The sequence below is a fragment of the Cervus elaphus genome, chromosome 11 (assembly GCF_910594005.1).
Source record: "Cervus elaphus chromosome 11, mCerEla1.1, whole genome shotgun sequence".
Taxonomy (NCBI): Eukaryota; Metazoa; Chordata; class Mammalia; order Artiodactyla; family Cervidae; genus Cervus; species Cervus elaphus.
The window spans coordinates 67,141,771-67,160,444 of NC_057825.1; the positions used below are offsets into that span (position 1 = coordinate 67,141,771).

At 42.5% G+C, this 18,674-nt stretch overlaps 1 protein-coding gene across 1 annotated transcript in view; it reads right to left on the minus strand.

Moving 5' to 3' along the window:
* SPTBN1 (spectrin beta, non-erythrocytic 1) overlaps positions 1-17,731 on the minus strand; it is a 201,912-nt gene extending 184,181 nt beyond the window's left edge. The window contains exon 1 of the mRNA XM_043918011.1: positions 17,500-17,731. The gene's annotated coding sequence lies outside the window, so the exon portion shown is untranslated. The remainder of the gene's footprint in view (positions 1-17,499) is intronic.
* Between the last annotated feature and the right edge of the window lie 943 nt (positions 17,732-18,674).

Genomic DNA, 18,674 nt, shown 5'->3' on the forward strand with positions numbered 1-18,674 from the left:
TGTTTGTTACTGCAGCACTAGTTAACTTGCTTAACACGCTTTGTGGGGAGGTGGTGGGTGGATTTTCTTAAATCAATGAGTTGACTTAAGAGACAAGATACATATAGAGATAGAAATATTTGAAGGATGGGAAGGTAGATAGATACAACAAGACAGATAGAACAAGAATGCATCTTTAAGGCCACTTTGGTCTACAGAATCTTAAGTCAAGAACAAAAGATCAGTGAGCTAAAACTAAATACCATGGCATGGACTAAACTGAAGTGGCCAAGTTTAGTTTGCCTGCAGTTTAGTTTGTTGGCACAGGTGGCAGTGGGGGCAGTAACATCACTCACCCCGTGCCTATGCTGTGCCAGACTCAGAAACAAAGTGTACAGATACTGCTTTTAATCTTGATTCTGTGATAGTTGGTAGGTAACTTTCCACATCATCTCCCTTTCACATGAGAAAACCAAAACTCTACTAATTCGCCTAAGATCATATCACTAATAAATGGTATTTATATAACTATAGGTGTCTATATTCTTTTTGTTATACTGCTAGTCTGAATTAGTAGAAATATCTAAATCAGGAAACTTTTAAAAAAAATAGTTTGGAGTGTCATTACTCTAACGCACCTTGTAAGAATGTGGAAGCATTATAGAATCAAAAAGGGGCAAACTTCCAAATCAAAGACCTTGAGCTTTTAAAGAATAAATGGGATGGTCTTATAATCAACATACTAATTGCTTACAAAGGATAACAGGCACTTCTCAAAAAAAGTTTATTTTTTCAAATTATAAAAGTAAGATGTACTCACTGTGGAACACTGGAAAATACAGAAAAGCACTGACACAAAAGCAAAAATCACAAGTCATCCTATCACTCTCCCCTCAAAATTAATATTTGCATTTTTCTTATCTCTTTTCCTTTTTTTCTTTGTTTTTCTGTATAGTTGAAATCACTTCATTTATATAATCCCGTGTTCTGCTTTTTTCCCCTTATTTTAAAAACTTTTCCATGTTATTAGGAGGTTTTCAATAACAGTATTTTTCATCAGTCTAATAAAAACTAATAGCTACGTATTTGCCAGGTATTAGACTAATCACTTATATTAACGCATTTAATCCTCACAGTAACTCTGCAAGCTCTGTACTACAACTGACCCCACCTTACAGATGAGGAAACTGAGACAGAGTATGGTTAACGACTTGCCCAAGGTCACAAAGTGAATCCATGGTAGAGCTGGGATCCAGACCCAGGCAGCCTCTGAGTGAGCACTCTAAACCACCATGCTGTACTGTCTCCATAATGTTCCTTCCTCTAATTTACCAATGACAGACATTTGGGTTATCACCGTTTTTTTCTAATATAATAATGTTACAATAGACATTTTTATAGGCATCTGAAGCAGTAGTTTATCTAAGCCTATTCAGACAGCCAAATTCTTCCCATTTCAACAAGTTCACTTTATTTTCAGCTAGCTGACAACAGCTGTGGAAACATCTAAGGCAGCTAGCATTTCATAAACCAACTCACTGCTCCACCTACCCCTGGTATGAACCTCCATGTGGTCCTCACCTGTCCACCCCACTGCCATCTACAGCAGATGTCTGTAATGTTTCCATCTGCCTTCACAGGGCAGAAAGAACCAATTAAAACCATGGGTCTGTTCTGTGCATCTCCCAACATACATAAGCAAATTCTTGTAAATTTTTATGTCTGGAATACTTTAAATGCTAACCTTATTTGTTCCTAGTCTTATAAGCTCTGACAATACAAGGCATACAGAGAGAGATAAAATGCAATATGCATGTATAAAATTGAAACGAATGATTTTCTAATTTAGACCATAACCCAGAAAAGGGATATTCAAATATTTTCCTTTTTGCTTGCTTTTCACTATTTACAGGGAATGATTGAACTCTTATGCCATATTAAAGGAATGATTTGAAATGAAAACAACCCAAAATGGGAGTCTCACAAGCAGATCAGACTATGGTGTAAGTAAAAAGGGAAGGCTGCTGGCTCTGGCTCACATTTCACACCTTCTGAACTCAACTTACCAGTATGGCTATTCAAGGGCATGTTTTAAAAGACACAATGTATAAAAGGAGGGAAATGAAAAAACATAATTTTAAAAATTTAGAAATCATAAATTTTCAAATATGTCAACCATATCACATAGAGAATTAATTTGTCATTTAAGAATGAAAAAAAAAACCAAAAAACATTCAGGGCATGTGAAGGCAACCACAGCACCTGAGCATTGCAGGACAAGCCTACCTGTGTGGAATGGAATGCCATATAAAAAAAAAAAAGAAGAAGAATGAAAAAGATCAATACTTCTAAGAAATATCTCCACAATTTCTACAAAACTTTTTCATGTTGTAAAAAAGAAAAAAATGTTCTTCAAAGATTCTGAAACACACCTAGAAAAGTAATGCTAACTCTACTAACCAAACGCCTAAGAATTATTAAGTATCTGCCTCTGTATAAGGCACCTACACAGAGCCAGAAATGATGTCTCTATACAAGGAGAAGCCCTCTGAAATATATGTAAGATAATAAAAGTGGCAAAGCAAAATTCAAAATATAAATCTGAAGATGGCAACACAAAAGAAATAAAGCCATTTGCACGGTCCCCTAAAAAGCTATAAAATTATTGCAATTAGTTCTAAGTCCAGACTTCTAATGGATTTTAAATTAGAGAATAATTAAGATATCTGTTCATACAAACTTTTAGAAAATTCTTACTAAGAACTTGGTTTGTATATAAGCCCTTTAAGATAAAGTTCATTCACTGTTTTCATATTATATTTAACATCTAAATCCTCCATTTTTATTTTCACTCAGTAATCCAAATACTGTATTTTAGAAAATTTCATCTTCATAGAACCCAAACTGATAGGTTGTTCAGATTATCCACACGGGCAGCCCCCTGCCTTCATCCAGTCCCCTCAGCTCCGCCCATGTGCTGTTCATGTCACCATCAGGCTCCAAATGACCTGCACAGCCAAGACTGCACATCTCCGCCCACACCCACCCTGTTTTTATCATGTTGACTTAAAAAAACAAGACTTTCAATAAAAAAAAAAAAAAAAATGAAAGGCTACAGTTACAAAGCACATCAATACACACAAGAATCAAGTACTGCAGACAAATGGCCAATGAACAAAGTCAAAAAGTGAGTAAGCAAAGAAAAAATAAATTTTGCAAGACAGTAACCAATGCCTTTTGCTTTACTTCTATAATGTTTTAGCATCCAACCATCAATAATTCATACCCAAATGATTATCAGATATATAAAATATAGGAGTGTTTTTTTTTTTTAAACTTCAGGGTCCCAATTTTCATTCAAACCACAAAGACTGCATATTTTGCATTGAGTGGAATAGGTGGGGTAGAGGATGCTCCACATGAGGTCTCATTAGTCCAGGGAAAACCACTCAAGATTTGATGTTACACAGAAATATTTTCCTCCATATCATCATAAGATTTAAGATTACTGGAACAAAAATCAGTAAAAATAAACCTTGCTAAACGAAAGATGAAAGCCACCACCTCTGTTTCACTTATTTGCTCAAGTGAAATGACAAGTTTCAAGATATTTTGTTAAATGGTGGCTATTTTAAGACAGGACAAAGCTGCATCACTGCTCGTCACACGGCTTGCTCCCAATCTTGGCAGTTCTCCAACACATTCCAACTTTTTATGCACAGTTTTGCTGGAATCTCACCCCACTTATCTTTAAAGACACACTAAGTAAGATGCTGCCACATTACACAACCAACCTGCCATTTATTCCCATCCGTTCACTTTGCACAATGTCTGACCAAAAGAAAATCAGACCACCATCTGCGTGGATGCATCTTAATCCAAATGATCTAATTCACATGGGTTCCCAAAAGATGTATCAGAATATTATTCAAACTGGGAGGAAATGCTGGGTGACAGTGCTCTGAGGAAGGCTGGGTACACACCAGCCAAGGAGGAGAATACATACAGTAGGACAGAAGCAAGTTCAAACCCTGACTACAGATGTTAGACCCCAGGCGTGCCGCCACTGCCTACATTTTGACGCAGATTACTAATCAGAGTGTATTTTAAAGGATAATATCAGTATTTAATGTGTCCCATTACCTCCATGAAAAGAATGGTTTAACACAGCATTACATCCTCTAAGTCAGTGTACTCTCTAATTGTTAATATTTGGCCAAAAAAAGAGTCCTCTTCAAAAACAAACTGGAATGGTTAACCACACGCTGTTACATTCCATTCTTGCTAAAAAAAAAAAAAAAATTTAATTAGCACATTTGATCCTTATGCTCTGCACAGCTGCACAGCATTCCAGTGATAGGCCAGCTATCGACACCCGCTCTCCATGAAATAACTACTTAACTTCAAAAGTTGAGAAGACTGTGAAGCAGTTCTCAAGCATGACCCACTAAAGATACATTTATTTCATGGGAACAAGTTCATTTCAACAAGGGTGTAGTCCAAAGGAAATATATACTATAATTTAGATTAAAATATTCATGTAAATGTATACTAACAAAATCACCCTTCAGAGCTGGAAATATATATTTATAAATATATGTATATAAATATATATAAAACTCAACTGACAGACAAGAAACAGTCTTCCTCAGGAACAAGACAATAAATTAGCCTGCTCTCTAATTAAACTATCATCCTTTCTGAATCAGAGGAGATTTTTAGAATTAGGATGAAAGCTGATGTTCTTACTGTCAGGAACACATACGTAAAACCAGCGCACGCGCGCACACACACACACACACACACACACACACACAGAACCCACCTTAAATAAAAGAGAGAATAAAACACAAAGCGTGCCCTGGTTTCTCCTCTGCTCAAATGGCACACGAATGTCTCTGCTCCAGGCTCAGGGTGCTTCCTGGACTCCACCCCAGGAGATAAGATGGGTATTTAAGGACAGCTGGCAGCAGAGCTGTCAACCTCACTGTGAGAAGGACCAGACCCCTTCCAGAGAAGTCACCCGACTGATACCTCTGACCACTCACCTTCCAGAACAGTGTCCGGTGTGCTCACCCAGTCAGAGGGCCAGATAACACTACATTCCAGCCTCCTGCTCTCCCTCACCTGCGGCACCAGGGCCAGACTCTGGGCGCTGTCTCGGCTCAACGCCTCCCCTTGTGTCAAGACTCAACATCTGTAGCTTCCTGTAGGTCAGTGGAGATCCCTCCCAGCTCCACACTTCGGTCGGCCCAGGCACATTACCATCAAGCATTTGGCCACCCTTAAAGAGATTGGGAGTTTCTAAAGAATTCCTCATTTGGAGACAGTTAAGTCCACACAGTGTATCTGAGTTCCATCACCCAAACTTGCTCCATCCATCTACCCAGCCCCACTCCATCCATCATTGGGCCCAGCTCAGATCTCTCCTCTAAATTGCACAAGGAGCTACCACTGGCTTTAGTGTATAAACACAGGAAGAAGGTCATTTGCAACTTTTCCTTGGGGCCAACCAACCCAAGTGAGAACCATAAGGAACCTCACAGAAATTGATGGCAAAGGCTTTCTTTCTCTTACAATGAAAGGGCATTTCTCCGCTCTTCCCACACCCTCATTCCCTCAGCACACAAAGAAATCATTTTACCACCTTCTTCAGGAAGAGGCCAACTACTAAAATTAAGGCAACAAAGAAGCACCAGTGAGTCACCAGCATCATATCCATCAGTCAGCTGCCCCACGACTTAAGGAACGGGTCTGCAGAATCAAGTATGCAATACTGCCTTTTCTCCTAAAAATAGATCCTGGACCCAAAGACAATTCTCAAAGAGTTCAGCTAACAGAAAGATCTTAGGAAATCAGAGCCCTACTGTATGCGTTCAACAGTTACCACCAAACCCAGCCCTGTAAAATTTATTACATTTAAAACCAAGGTTATGATAACCACCTCCATCCCATCCACGACACTTTCTAGGGTAGCTGTTTCAGGCTCTGAAATCTGAAGACAGAAATAAAACCAGATGTTGTCTGAAGCAGAGGGATCTCGCTCAAGGGAATTCATGCAACTCTGATGGGAATTCCTCTCAAAACAAAACAGAAAGCACACATTACCTAATGAGAACTTAATTTCTGGTACTTTTCCACTGTAAAACAATTTTTAAAGGAAGTGTCTATAATAAGCACATTTGGGGTTCTCTAAATCTTTGCCATTTTCCTTAACACCTACACCACTAAAACAACTCAGGGAAACCGACAGTATCCATAAGCCACAGTTTTAAATATGAACAGTAATAACAAGATATTATGTCCTGTCATGCTTTGTGTACAAACTGGAAGGGTAATAAACATCAAGGGATGATTTAGACTGTGAAAACTTCACTTACTGAGCTTAAGATCTGAGAATTGATCCTCATTTATGAGATGAACAAATATGTACAGAGGGAAAAGGGGTTTAAAAGACAAACATCAAAATGATAACTGCATGTTTCTGGGGTAACCAAATGGAGTCAGTAACTTTAATTTTCTTCTTTGTGTTTATGTTTATTTTCCATATGCTCTACAATATTTATTATTTTGCTAATAAATATTATTTTGAAATTTTAAAAAATATTTATTTATTGGGCTGCATTAGGTCTTAGCAAGAGAATTGCAGAAAAATATCTGCTTCTGCTTCACTGACTACACTAAAGCCTTTGACTGTGTGGATTACAACAAACTGTGGAAAATTCTTGAAGAGGTGGGAATACCAGACCAACTGACCTGCTCCTGAAAAACCTGTATGCAGGTCAGGAACCAACAGTTAGAACCGGACATGGAACAATGGACTGGTTCCAAATTGGGAAAGGAGTACAGCAAGGCTGTATATTGTCACCCTGCTTATTTAACTTATATGCAGAGTACATCATGAGAAATGTCGGGCTGGATGAAGCACAAGCTGGAATCAAGATTTCCAGGAGAAATATCAATAACCTCACATATGCAGATGACACTACCCTCATGGCAGAAAGTAAAAAGGAACTAAATAGCCTCTTGATGAAAGTGAAAGAGTAGAGTGAAAAAGCTGGCTTAAAACTCAGCATTCAAAAAACAAGATCATGGCATCCAGTCCAATTAGTTCATAGCATCCAGTCGCATTACTTCATGGCAAATAGATGGGGGAAACAATGGAAACAGTGACAGACTTTATTTCTTGGGCTCCAAAACTGCTGCAGATGGTGACTGCAGCCATGAAATTAAGACGCTTGCTCCTTGGAAGAAAAGCTATGACCAACCTAGACAGCATATTAAAAAGCAGAGATATCACTTCACCAACAAATGTCTGTCCAGTCAAAGCTATGATTTTTCCAGTAGTCATGTAGGGATGTTAGAGTTGGCCCATAAAGAAGGCTGAGCACCAAAGGATTGATGCTTTTAAACTGTGGTGTTAAAGAACCCACTGAAATGTTGTGAAGTAATTAGCCACCAACTAATAAAAAAAATAAATAAAGAAGACTCTTGAGAGTCCCTTGGACAGCAAGGAGATCAAACCAGTTAAATCCTGAAGGAAATCAGTCCTGAATACACATTGGCCGGACTGATGCTGAAGCTGAAGTTCCAACACTGTGGCCACCTGATGAGAAGAGCTGACTCATTAGAAAAGACCCTGATGCTGGGAAAGATTGAGGACAGGAGGAGAAGGGGACGACAGAGGATGAGATGGTTGGATGGCATCACCGACTCGACGAACATGAGTTGGAGCAAGCTCCAGGAGATGGTGAAGGACAGGGAAGTCTAGCCTGCTGCAGTCCATGGGGTCACAGAGTCGGACATGACTGAGCGACTGAACAACAACGGCAAAGGTCTTCTCTGTGGCACATGGATCTTCACTGCAACACGAAGACTGTTACCGCGTTTTGTTACCACGCAGGGATTTTCTAGTTGTGGCACTGGGGCTCAGAAGTTGTGGCACAAGGGCTGAGCTGCTTCATGGCATCTGGGATCTTTGTTCCCCCATCATGGATTGAACCCATGTCCCCACACTGCAAGGCGGATTCCTAACCACTGGACCACCAGGAAAGTCCCTGACATTTAAAAAATTTTTATTTTGTGATGATTTTATGTTAATTTACATTTTTTGAAAGTATTTATTCTTCATAAATTATTCAGAAAAAAACTATGCATACTGTATAAATTAGCAGACACTGTCGAAAATTCAAGGATTCTAAAAAGGTGGAAAAAATGAATATTTTAACTTTTAAGACAATTGTACTATCAGAGCACTGCCATGCTACAGGTTAAAAAATACAAAGGAAAATGTTTAAACATCACAGAGAAAAATAAATAAGAATTGTCTTCAAGAAGAATCTAGGTTTTCCTTCCCCTTTAAATAAAAGGGGGAAAAAGCCCTAGAGCACAATAAAAATAAGTATTGTCCCACCTCAAAGTCTCTATGTAGCTGGTGAAGAACATTCCAGAAAAATGTGTAGCCCATGAATATTTGGCCTTGAAGCAAACATACCTGGACAAAATTTATCCCTGACAGCCACCCAAGAGGGTAGGAAAACAACAAGAAAATTTCATCCAGAACCAAACGCTTGGCCTCCACCCAGAGGATGCTCCTATCAGCCTCCCCTGTGGCCCAGTTTCGACATCTTTTCCCACACTCTACGGAAATGGCAAGGCTCTAACAAACTACATATTTAAATGAGGAATGGAAAAATCTTTTCAAAACTTCAGCATTCTTTACACCTTCAGTACTATGAATGCTGCATTCCTGAAAGCCCCAGTAGAAACATATAGGGTATATTTAGCCGATTAATTATTTCACTCATTAGTCTTTATCCAGCTAAAATGAGGTTTGTTACAGGAAGTGTCAGGATGTTCTTGACAAAGGCCAAAAGTTTATTGCTAAGTATTTTCCAAAATATGGAGAGATGAAATTAAAATTCCTCCACAATCCCATACCCAGAGATAACTACTGTTAGGCTAATGAACTTACTAAGCAGAGACATATTTAATTATACAAATTAAACACTGAACATACACACTTCAAAAGAATGAATTCTAATTATATATCATTTTAAATTTCCTAGTTCATCTGCTGGTTAAAAAAAAGGTGGAAACTTTTTGTATTGTATAACTACAATTTATATTCTGATACAGATTTTATTGTCTAGCTAATGGCTTCATGTTAATATGTTAAAAGATCAGAACCAGCAAGGCACTCCAGATTCTACAGCAGAGATGCCAAATGGTTCTAAAACCATTTGGGTGTTTACTTGCACTGTCTGGAGTTCAAAAAGAATGGAACTATGATGCCTATGTACATGGGCCAATGTTAAAGCAATCTTGAAATTATAACATCTTACTTTCATATCTCAAAGCACACTTCACCTGAAACCCTCCTCAACCAACCATTTAAAGTTCAAGGCGGAAAAAATACAAAATTCCTGAAAGTAAACTAAGTTCATTTTTCTAAGCTACATTTTACAAAGTACTAATACGGTTGAGGGCTTGGACCATAAAACAGAAAACGTTAATAATATTATTTCCTCTCAAACATTTCCCTCACCAGCTAAGGACAAAGTGACTCATTTCTGGGATTCACCTTCAAACCACTATCTCCATAAAATTCCCCACTTAAAAAGTCTTAAAATAGTCCTTTGTCTCCCTTTATGGCTGAGATTTTTCAATCACACACATCTCTTTCTCATTTATGTGACACACAGACAAAAAGATATCATTATATGCATACATAAATATCACATGTAACATTATATAAGAATCTCTTTTCATAAAAAAAAGGATAGTATTAAAATTCATTCCTCCTACTCTTAGCCTGAATATTCCCAAAATGCCGAGAAACCATTAATTGGAAGAAAATCTAAATCTGAAGTCATATTTATTTTAACATTTTCACTTGGAATTTTTTCTGCATTTCTGACCAATTCCAATGAAACCTGATGGTCTAATGGTTACAAAATTAGCTCCAGCAGTAGTGTTTGGGCTTCTACAAGTGAGAACACATATGTCACAGAATTCCACTGCTCTTTTCTAGCAACTGTGCAGTTTGGACATAGTAAGAGAAACCTGGTCTTCCCCACTCTTTAAACTGATGCAGACTGTGAAGTCAAGCTAGCCTTCCAGCATATCTGAATGTTCTAGCCCTCTCAAACTCACACTTCAGAGGGTGCCTTATACATGCTGATGGTCTCTCACTGATCCACATAAGAGCAGAAGACAGATAAGACAATCCTTTGGAATCTTAAACTATTCCCTAACAATAATCTACCACTGGCCAGGCTTACTTTTTTCTTTTCTTTTTTTTTAAAAAATTAAAGGGTTGATTGATTTTTTGGCTATGGAAAAAATGATCCTCATGGTTGTCTATTATTTATTGCACTCTCATTTGTAAAATATTTTAAAACTCCAAATGAGAAACATTAAGTCATAGGAATTTCCTTTCATACAAGAAAGGAAATCACCCATCAACCTACCATCCAAAGCAAACCATTAACATTTTCATGTATTTCCTTCCAGGCTTTTATTTAATATAACAAAATAGGAGTTACACCATATTATACAGCTTTGCATAGAGATATTTCCACTGAGTATTATATTGTTAGCATTTGCCCTTTTCAATAAGACTCTAACAAACCATTATTTTTAAGCAGTACATTGAATTCCATCCTATGTACTGCTCCATAATATATCTGACTATGCCACATTTGCTTTTTCACTATTAATATTGCTAAGAAAATTCTTGTTTAAAAACCTGTCCTTATTTTTAATTATTTCTTTATATTACAGAACTACAAGGGGAATTTCAGTCCAAATGGTATAAACATTTATGTTTTTGGTTATATATATATATATATATAAATACATGTATATTATCAATGTATTAACAAGTGTATTAATCCAAATATTCTTCCAGCAGGTGATGCAGAGGTCCAATCTCACAGCATCCCAGAGAGCATTACCTATCTACCAATTTAAGTGAAAAATTAACTGTTCTAGTTAATATTTCATATTACTGCTGAGTTTGAACAACTGAATACGGTTACTGGCTTCGTTGTTACCTTCTTTTATAAACTATGTTCCTATCCTTTCCCTAAGCACTAGGGTTTTAGCGTTTTCTTGTTTATTAAAAATAAGTAGTAATCAGGTTTGCCTTTCCTATAATTTAGACATAGGGACAAGTTTAATATAGACTAAACTTAGTATTATTTAGCTGCAAGATGGTATTGTTACGGGCATGTATTTTTTCTGAATAAATTAAACTACTTATTTGAAAGGAAGCATAAAGGTGACACAAACTAAGCAAAACTTCCACATTTTATGACAGTTAAAATGTACTGTGATGGGCACTGGATTATTCCACTTAACTTTCTTAGTCCTTTGTGACAGAAACACAATGCTACCATTTTGCAGATGAAGATACTGGGGCTTGAAGACAGGTCAATGCAGCTTGCCCAGGATCAGGGCATGGAGGGATCTGATGGAAGAATTCCAGGGCCTGAGTCTTGGGACCCCTGCATCCAACAGCCTCTCCCCAGTCACTCCAGTCCTGACCTGTCTCCTTCAACTTCTCAAACATTACCTCCACTAACAGTTCTTCCAAAACCTCAAATTCAACATGATTAAAGACAAAACTGATTTTCTTCCCAATGAGACATCCACTCATGCCCTTCACTTTTCTATTTCTCTCATCATGATGACGACCATGTTCTTTGTCATTATTCAAATCTGAACTCTTTATTTTAGCTCTCATCCACTCAGGTCCACTCCCATCCAGTCACCCTACAAAGAGTCAGCAAAGGATCGGTCTTCACGACCTTTCTCCCAGCCCTTCCCTCCTCCTTCTCTCAGCCTCCACCATCACTTGCTCCCTTAACCTCTGGGCTCCCACGGTCACCTTGTTCCCGTCTCCCTGTTTCTAGTTTCTTTCTGTTCCATGTGTTTTGAACATGGCTGAAGTGTTGTGTTATTCAACTATCAAAATAGAATTTTAGATGTATAGGATCTTAAAAACTAAGTAGCAGATACGATCAGCTGGTAGTTCCTGATTCAAACACTGTGTGGAGAGTTTCTGGGGCTCTAGATCAGCTCTGTGCAAAGAGTGCCCTGACTGATTTTCTATGCCTGCCAGGGACACAGAGCGTGGTGCCCTTGTGGCAGACTTTAACCTTCACTATGGAAGATTCCCTGGAGAAAGGAAAGGCAACCCACTCCAATATTCTTGCCTGAAGAGTCCCATGTGCAGAGGAGCCTGGCAGGCTACAGTCCATGGGGTCACAAAGAATAGGACACAACTGAGCAACTAGCACTTCATTTCTTCATGATTTCACCTAAGTTTTTCATTTTATAAATTTAGATCTGAGACCAGAAGGATTAATCGCTTGCTGAAGTCATATACCTGGTCAGTAAAAGATTTTATCTTCTACACATACAGAGCATTTTTTTTTTTTCAGGTTGAAGACTTTATTGTATGCAAAAGCAAAGTACTTGTTGGAAAATTCCATCATGGGAACTTCCTGTACCCTAACACCAGTGTCCAAACCTGCTCTTCTGTAAGAGCCAGGTTTTGTGGCTGGCGACTGTCACAAGGTGTCCAGCCCGCCTCCCGGCTGCCGTGTGACCTCCTCAGCCTGGCTCAAGGTGGGCAGGGTCCTCCATCACAGCAACAGGGCATTGGGTTCAGAAACTGATTCTTACTCAACAAGGCAGTAGAACTATAACAGCTATACACTTCTAGCAGGAATGTAATCAGTACAATCACTCTGGCATTATCTAGTAAGGTTTGGTATTATCTAGTAAGGTTGGTGATGCACATACCCTATGATCTGGCAAATTTCATTCCTGAAAAGGAGAGAAAAATAACATGTTTGTGTGCATATGCACGTACCCCTACATACTAAATAAGAGACACGCAGAGGACCCATTCATAGCCATCCTTTTATAAAAGGGGAAAAAAACAAACTGGAATCAATCCAAACTTCCACCTACAGTAGAAAGAATAAATAAGTCATGATGGAATACTATACAGCAGTGAAAATGAATGAACTACAGCAACAAAATCAATGAGTCTCAGGAATGTTCATCTAAAAGGACAAGTCACAGAATACATAAAGTATAATTTCATTTATATAATATAAAGTTCAGAAACGTACAAAAATAAATAAGAATGTTAAAAAGGATAGCCCATAAAGAAGATCAAGGGAATGATAAACACAAAATTCAGGGCTGTGGTTATTTCAGATGGGATGATAGAGGGTTACAAGGGTGACTCTGAATGTATGACAGTTTCTTCTTCTTGAACCAGGTGGTGACTGCCTGTGTGTTCACTGGTTTGTGATTCAGTAACATCTTTTATGAGCATTATTCTGTATATACAAATCACTTAATAAAAAACAACTGTAAGCGGGCAAAAATGGGCCAGAGGGTCAGGATATTGAACATACAAGGAAAAACAGCTGATGAGAAAAAACAAGATGCCAGAGGTAGAGCTCAGGGATGTCACTTCCCGGACTCCAGTTTTGCTGTCTCAAAGCTAACACCATCTTCTGGAGAAGGAGGGGAAGATTGTTTTTTCAACTTTAGAGGTATTTTAGAAAAGAACCTAAAGAAATTGACTAGTCTAAATAACATAATATTAATAAATAGAACTCCTCCACCTAAAAGTTACAGAAGAATTTTAAAAAGTATTTCTGTATTAAATATAGTATGTGCATCAATTTCTTAATGATGCAAGGGGGGAAAATGTGCTGATACTTCAGCAAAAAACAAAAGTAAGATACTAGAAGGAAACTTTTGATATGGAGGTCCCTTAGCTGAAGGTGTAGAGCGGTTTTTTGATTTAATGTGCATACAAATCACTTAGGGGTCATGTTAATATGCAAATGCTGTTTAGGAGGACTGGGCCTCTAAGAATTTGCATACACAACAAGCTCCCACTTCGTAAATGATCCTGTGCTGAACCTCAGGATGACAGCGAGACATCATGAAAACGCCTTCTCTGGTGATGTTTAAAAATATAAATATAAGAGTAGAGGTAGTTTAATTCTGCCCCCAAAGTAGAGACTGATGACATTATTCCTACACTATAAAAACTTGGATACAAGACACCTGTTATCAGAAAAATCAAGAATGCTTAACTAGGTCTTTTGCAAAGAAAAGGTGCTTCGGGAAAACAGCAAAGACTGAAAATTTACAAGAGAACTCCACGAGAGGTTTTACTCACCTCCACAGATCTAAAGAAGTAGCTCTTCCAGCCTAGGCATTAGCTCTTTTCTTATGGAATAATGGTTTACATTCCCAACAGTCTCAATAGAAGAAACCAGGACAACCATAAACGATATTCACAGAGCATTAATTAAGCCTTGATTATAATGCAGAGAGTGGTGGCGAGAACAACATAATTATGGAGCATCACATCACTGCATGTAAAAAATATATACATTGGGCTTTAAAATTCTAAGAGTATGCTTTTAAAATGAAAAGTTTACTATCTCAATAAAAATATCAAATAATTTCCACTTGTCATGTCTATGTTTGTTTAGTAGTACTTGAAATCCTCCCATCTCAAAATAGCGCTTCTACATGAAAAGTCATCCGTTGGTACAGCCAAGGCAAAATAACCACTCCAATACTCTTCCAGGGAAACTCTACCACTGGGAAGTCTCTGCTAAGGATGTGTCTGTCACAAGGGGAGCCAGGTCTTGTCCCCTGCTCCAACAACATCACAGACAGTTATTACTACTCTCATCCAAGGGATGCTCTTTGCTGAAAGCCTGCACAGCAGGAGACGACCAAGGGACAACATTTTCTTCACTGGCCTGATGCTTCTCATTCTCTCTGATGAAGGTTCTGGTCAGACCAGAGCCGACAGAGCTACAAACAGCTTGACCTAATGGAATTCTGCACCTGGTTAAGTCAGAACAGCTAAACCTCTGGTGACATCGACACAGGATATATTCTTACAACATAGTAAATCCAAAATGTTTGGATAATCCATGGAAACAATACTCCCAAACATTTCAATGCAACGTGATTTTATAAAACCAGCACAACAATCAAGTCCAAATCTAAAAAGTTCTATATTTTAATGGGCTTCTATTACTGAAACTCAAAATGAGGCATAAAAACCACACAATCTGCAATAGATTCTACTTCTGTGGCCGATCTACAGAAAATCAAATGCCATTAGCCTGGATTAATTAGAGATCTAAAAAATAAAAGCAGACACACCCTTGCTTTGAAACACCAATCTTCCCCTCCAGTTAGCATACTGAAATTCCCTTTTCACCTCTACATTCTAGAAGAGCCTGGGGGTGCAATCTGAAATGTATCCCATTGGCCATCCCACACTGATCTGCAGAAGTGGCATTTAGAAGGGAAATTCCTTGTGTACCACCCCAGACTAAATAGACAAGGACGCTGGAACGTCTCCTTCTAACCAGATACAGCCACATAGGCCTTGGTGGTCTGCCCTTCTCCACCCGCTCCCCATCTGCAAAAAAAAAAGTGTGTATAAAAATATACATACATATAAACAAACGCAGTCAGTTACTACCACAATCCCACTATTCATGACGGGAGACTTAACCCGTCTATCAAAACCAACCTGAACACCAATTTACCATCAATCATAACACTCATTTACTAAATAATCCTTAATAAAGAATCCAAATATGTCATTGCATTTGAATACAGAAAAAGCAAACGACTAAAACAAAGCAAATACAGGATAAAGAAATCATTTACCATCCGTCAAAAGCATATGTAAATTCCTTTTAAAACAATCTACTGCATGTTAATATTTTTTAAAAACATCTCAGGGACATATGAACTAAAATATATCAATTGTTTCATTTCAAAAAATGGTTTCCTATAGGAAAAATTCATACTCAGTGTTGATCAAAGACAGAGGTACTGTAATGCCGTAGCTGTAACGCTTCAATTAATAAACATCAACTTTCCACATATGATGAAATTGACGGAGAGTTGGGTTGTGGTTTACGGATTACAGGTGATCCACAAAAAGACGCTGCGACTCCCAATTCAGACTGCACCATGGCCTCCGCGCACCGCTGGGCCGGGTCCTCCCCGCAGCCCCTCCCTACGGTGGCTCAGGTCCCTCGGTTAGAGATTAGATTCTGGTCCGCAGCCGCAGGCCGACTCCCTCTGCCCCGCATTAGCACTGCAGGACACCCCTTCATCCCAGAACGGCCAACAGGCGAGGCAGCCGGGGGTTACCCCAAGAGAACCTCCCCGCCTCACAGCTAGGTGACCTGGTCCTTCTGACGCCCCATCCAGCTGAAGCAGCATGACAAGGTAGAAGCGGCTCCGGGTCTCAGCCAAGGGCAGCCCTGGGCCTGGGTGGGGCCGGGCGGGGGCTGCAGGCGCCCAGTGGCCGTGCCAAGCCCCGCCAGCGAAAAGCAGGGGAGGCTGCGATACTGCTGCATTGTGCTGCATCACGGCGAAGGCAACGGGAGCCATCCATCTTGCCAAAAAAATCACATCCCCGTCCAGATAAATCCTACTGAATCCATCTTCCTCCTCCGCCGAAGCACCCCCCACACTCGCCCTCTCCTCACTCACTATCTCGCCCGGCTTTTGACTGGAAAAATAACGAGCACATCTTGTGTACCGAGCCCCACAACACTCCTCCCCCACCCCCCACCCCTATGTGATGGCAGGCACTTGGCATCTTTCCTATCACAAAAACAAAGGGAAGGCTCCTCGCAAAAGAGGGCCGCGGGCGTGGTGTGAGGGCTGATGACCAGAAGGGCTTCCAGCCCACCTCCCCAAAGTCAGGCCCGGAGGGTCCTTGCGTTGGCACAAACCTGTTGAAGAGAGGGTGGCAGGAGCTGAAGGGCGGGCGCAGAGGCAGCTCCGCGCCCCGAGGCGGCTCCCGCCCAGCCCTGGGAGAGCAGGGACCGCAGGGAGGGCGGGGGGCGGGAGCGAGGATGGGCGGGAGTGGGGGCGCCGGGCCGCCGCCTCCGGTTCAGCTGCAGCGCGGCGCAGCCGGGACCACGCCTGGCCGCATCCCCCGTACCGTTAGGCTCAGAGCCGGGCCCTGTCAACGCCGCCCCCGCTCGCCACCAGCCGGGGCTAGAGGGAGGGCACCTGAAAATATATCCTTGCGTCTGCCCACTCCGCAACCACCCCCGTGCAGCGGCCCCCAGCTAGAGGGAAGAGGCGGCGGAGGGAGGAACGAGGAATCGGCCCCGATGCGTCCGGTGATGAGGCTGGGCGGCCGCGGTGCGCACCGTGGCTGTGCAGCTGCCTCACTGCGAAGCCCGCCGACCCCCGCCCCGCACCGCCCGCGTACTCAGAAGCACTGGGGACCCGGCTCCCGCGCCGCCTCCGCCCGGGTTCTGCAGCTTCCCTGCCCCCACGCCGCTCCCCGGGCGCAGGACAGCGGCGGGGCAGCGGCGTCCTCCCGGCCTGGGCCCGCGCCCCTCCTCCCGCCGCCCCGAAGCCAGCCCGGGAGGCAGCCCCAGTGAGTTGGCATCTTCCAGCCTCCGGCCCCCTACCTACCTCTCGCGGATAGGGGGTGGGGGCGCCGGGGTCCCGTCCTCCTCCCGCTCCTCGGCGGCCGGGCGGGTGGGCCGGGAGGCGACTCCGCAGGGCTGTCCGCGGCTGGGGCCGGGGCTCACAGGACGGGACCGGTGGGCGCTGCTGCGCGGGGCTGCGCGCTCGCTCCGGGCGGAGAGGCGGCCGAGGGAGGGACTGGAGGAATCCGCAGCCTGCACGGCAACAGCTGCACGGATTCCGGGGGCTGGGCTGGAGCGCGGGGCGGGGGGAGGAGGGGAGGGAGCTGCAGGGAGGGGGCGAGGGGCGGGGAGAAGAGCGCGCGGACGCGGACGGGCGGGCGCCGGGCGCGCGCACACACGCGCGCTCACACGCTCTCTCCCGCACAGCCTCCACCCCGCCCCTGCGCTCCTCCCTCCTCGGTGGCTCGCTAGCGCCGGCCCTCCCCGCTCGTCCAGAGCCCCGCAGTCGCCCACCCGGCGCCTGTTCCGCGCGCGACCCGAACCTCGGGCGCGTCCACGCTCTCCCCGCGGAGGCTCTGCCCTGGCCCAGCGCCGACCTTGTCCCCTGCCGCCGGGACTGGCCAGGGCTGGCCTGGGCAGGGTGGGCACAGCCGCCGCGCTCTCCGAGCCAAGGGACGGTGGGGGCTTTGTCCCCACAGCCGGCGAGGTCCAATTTCACGTTTCATTTGAGGCTAATTCGATTATCGCCATGGAAAGGGGCAGCCTAATTTTCTACGTGACTTGTGCAGCCTCTTTTTGCCCGCGACGTTAGCGTTTGGAACCCGATGGAGAGAGCGTGTGGAGGGAGGCTTTGGAAAGTCCGTTTGGTTGGTTTAGTTTTTAGATCTAGGTGGTGATGCCTTGTAGGTTCTGCCCGGCCTGATGAAGAGCGATGGTGACCCCCGGCGCGGAACCTGGATGATGGAAGGAGGGCGGTTGTTGCTCGGCGAAGTCAAGCTCTTCGTCCTTCATGAGTGATTTTTCACCCTTTCCCTCGCGGTAGCTGTAATAGACCCCACAAGTGGTTCGTGCGACTCTTGCCTCCCTCGCCTAACGCCCCAACGCCCACTTTAGCCTGGTTCGGGTGCCCTTCCCGAGCCGCTCCCGGGGCGTGGGGGCGTCCCCGGTGCACTGGCGACCCCGCGATGGCTGGAGGGCTGGCTTCTCCCCCTACCCACA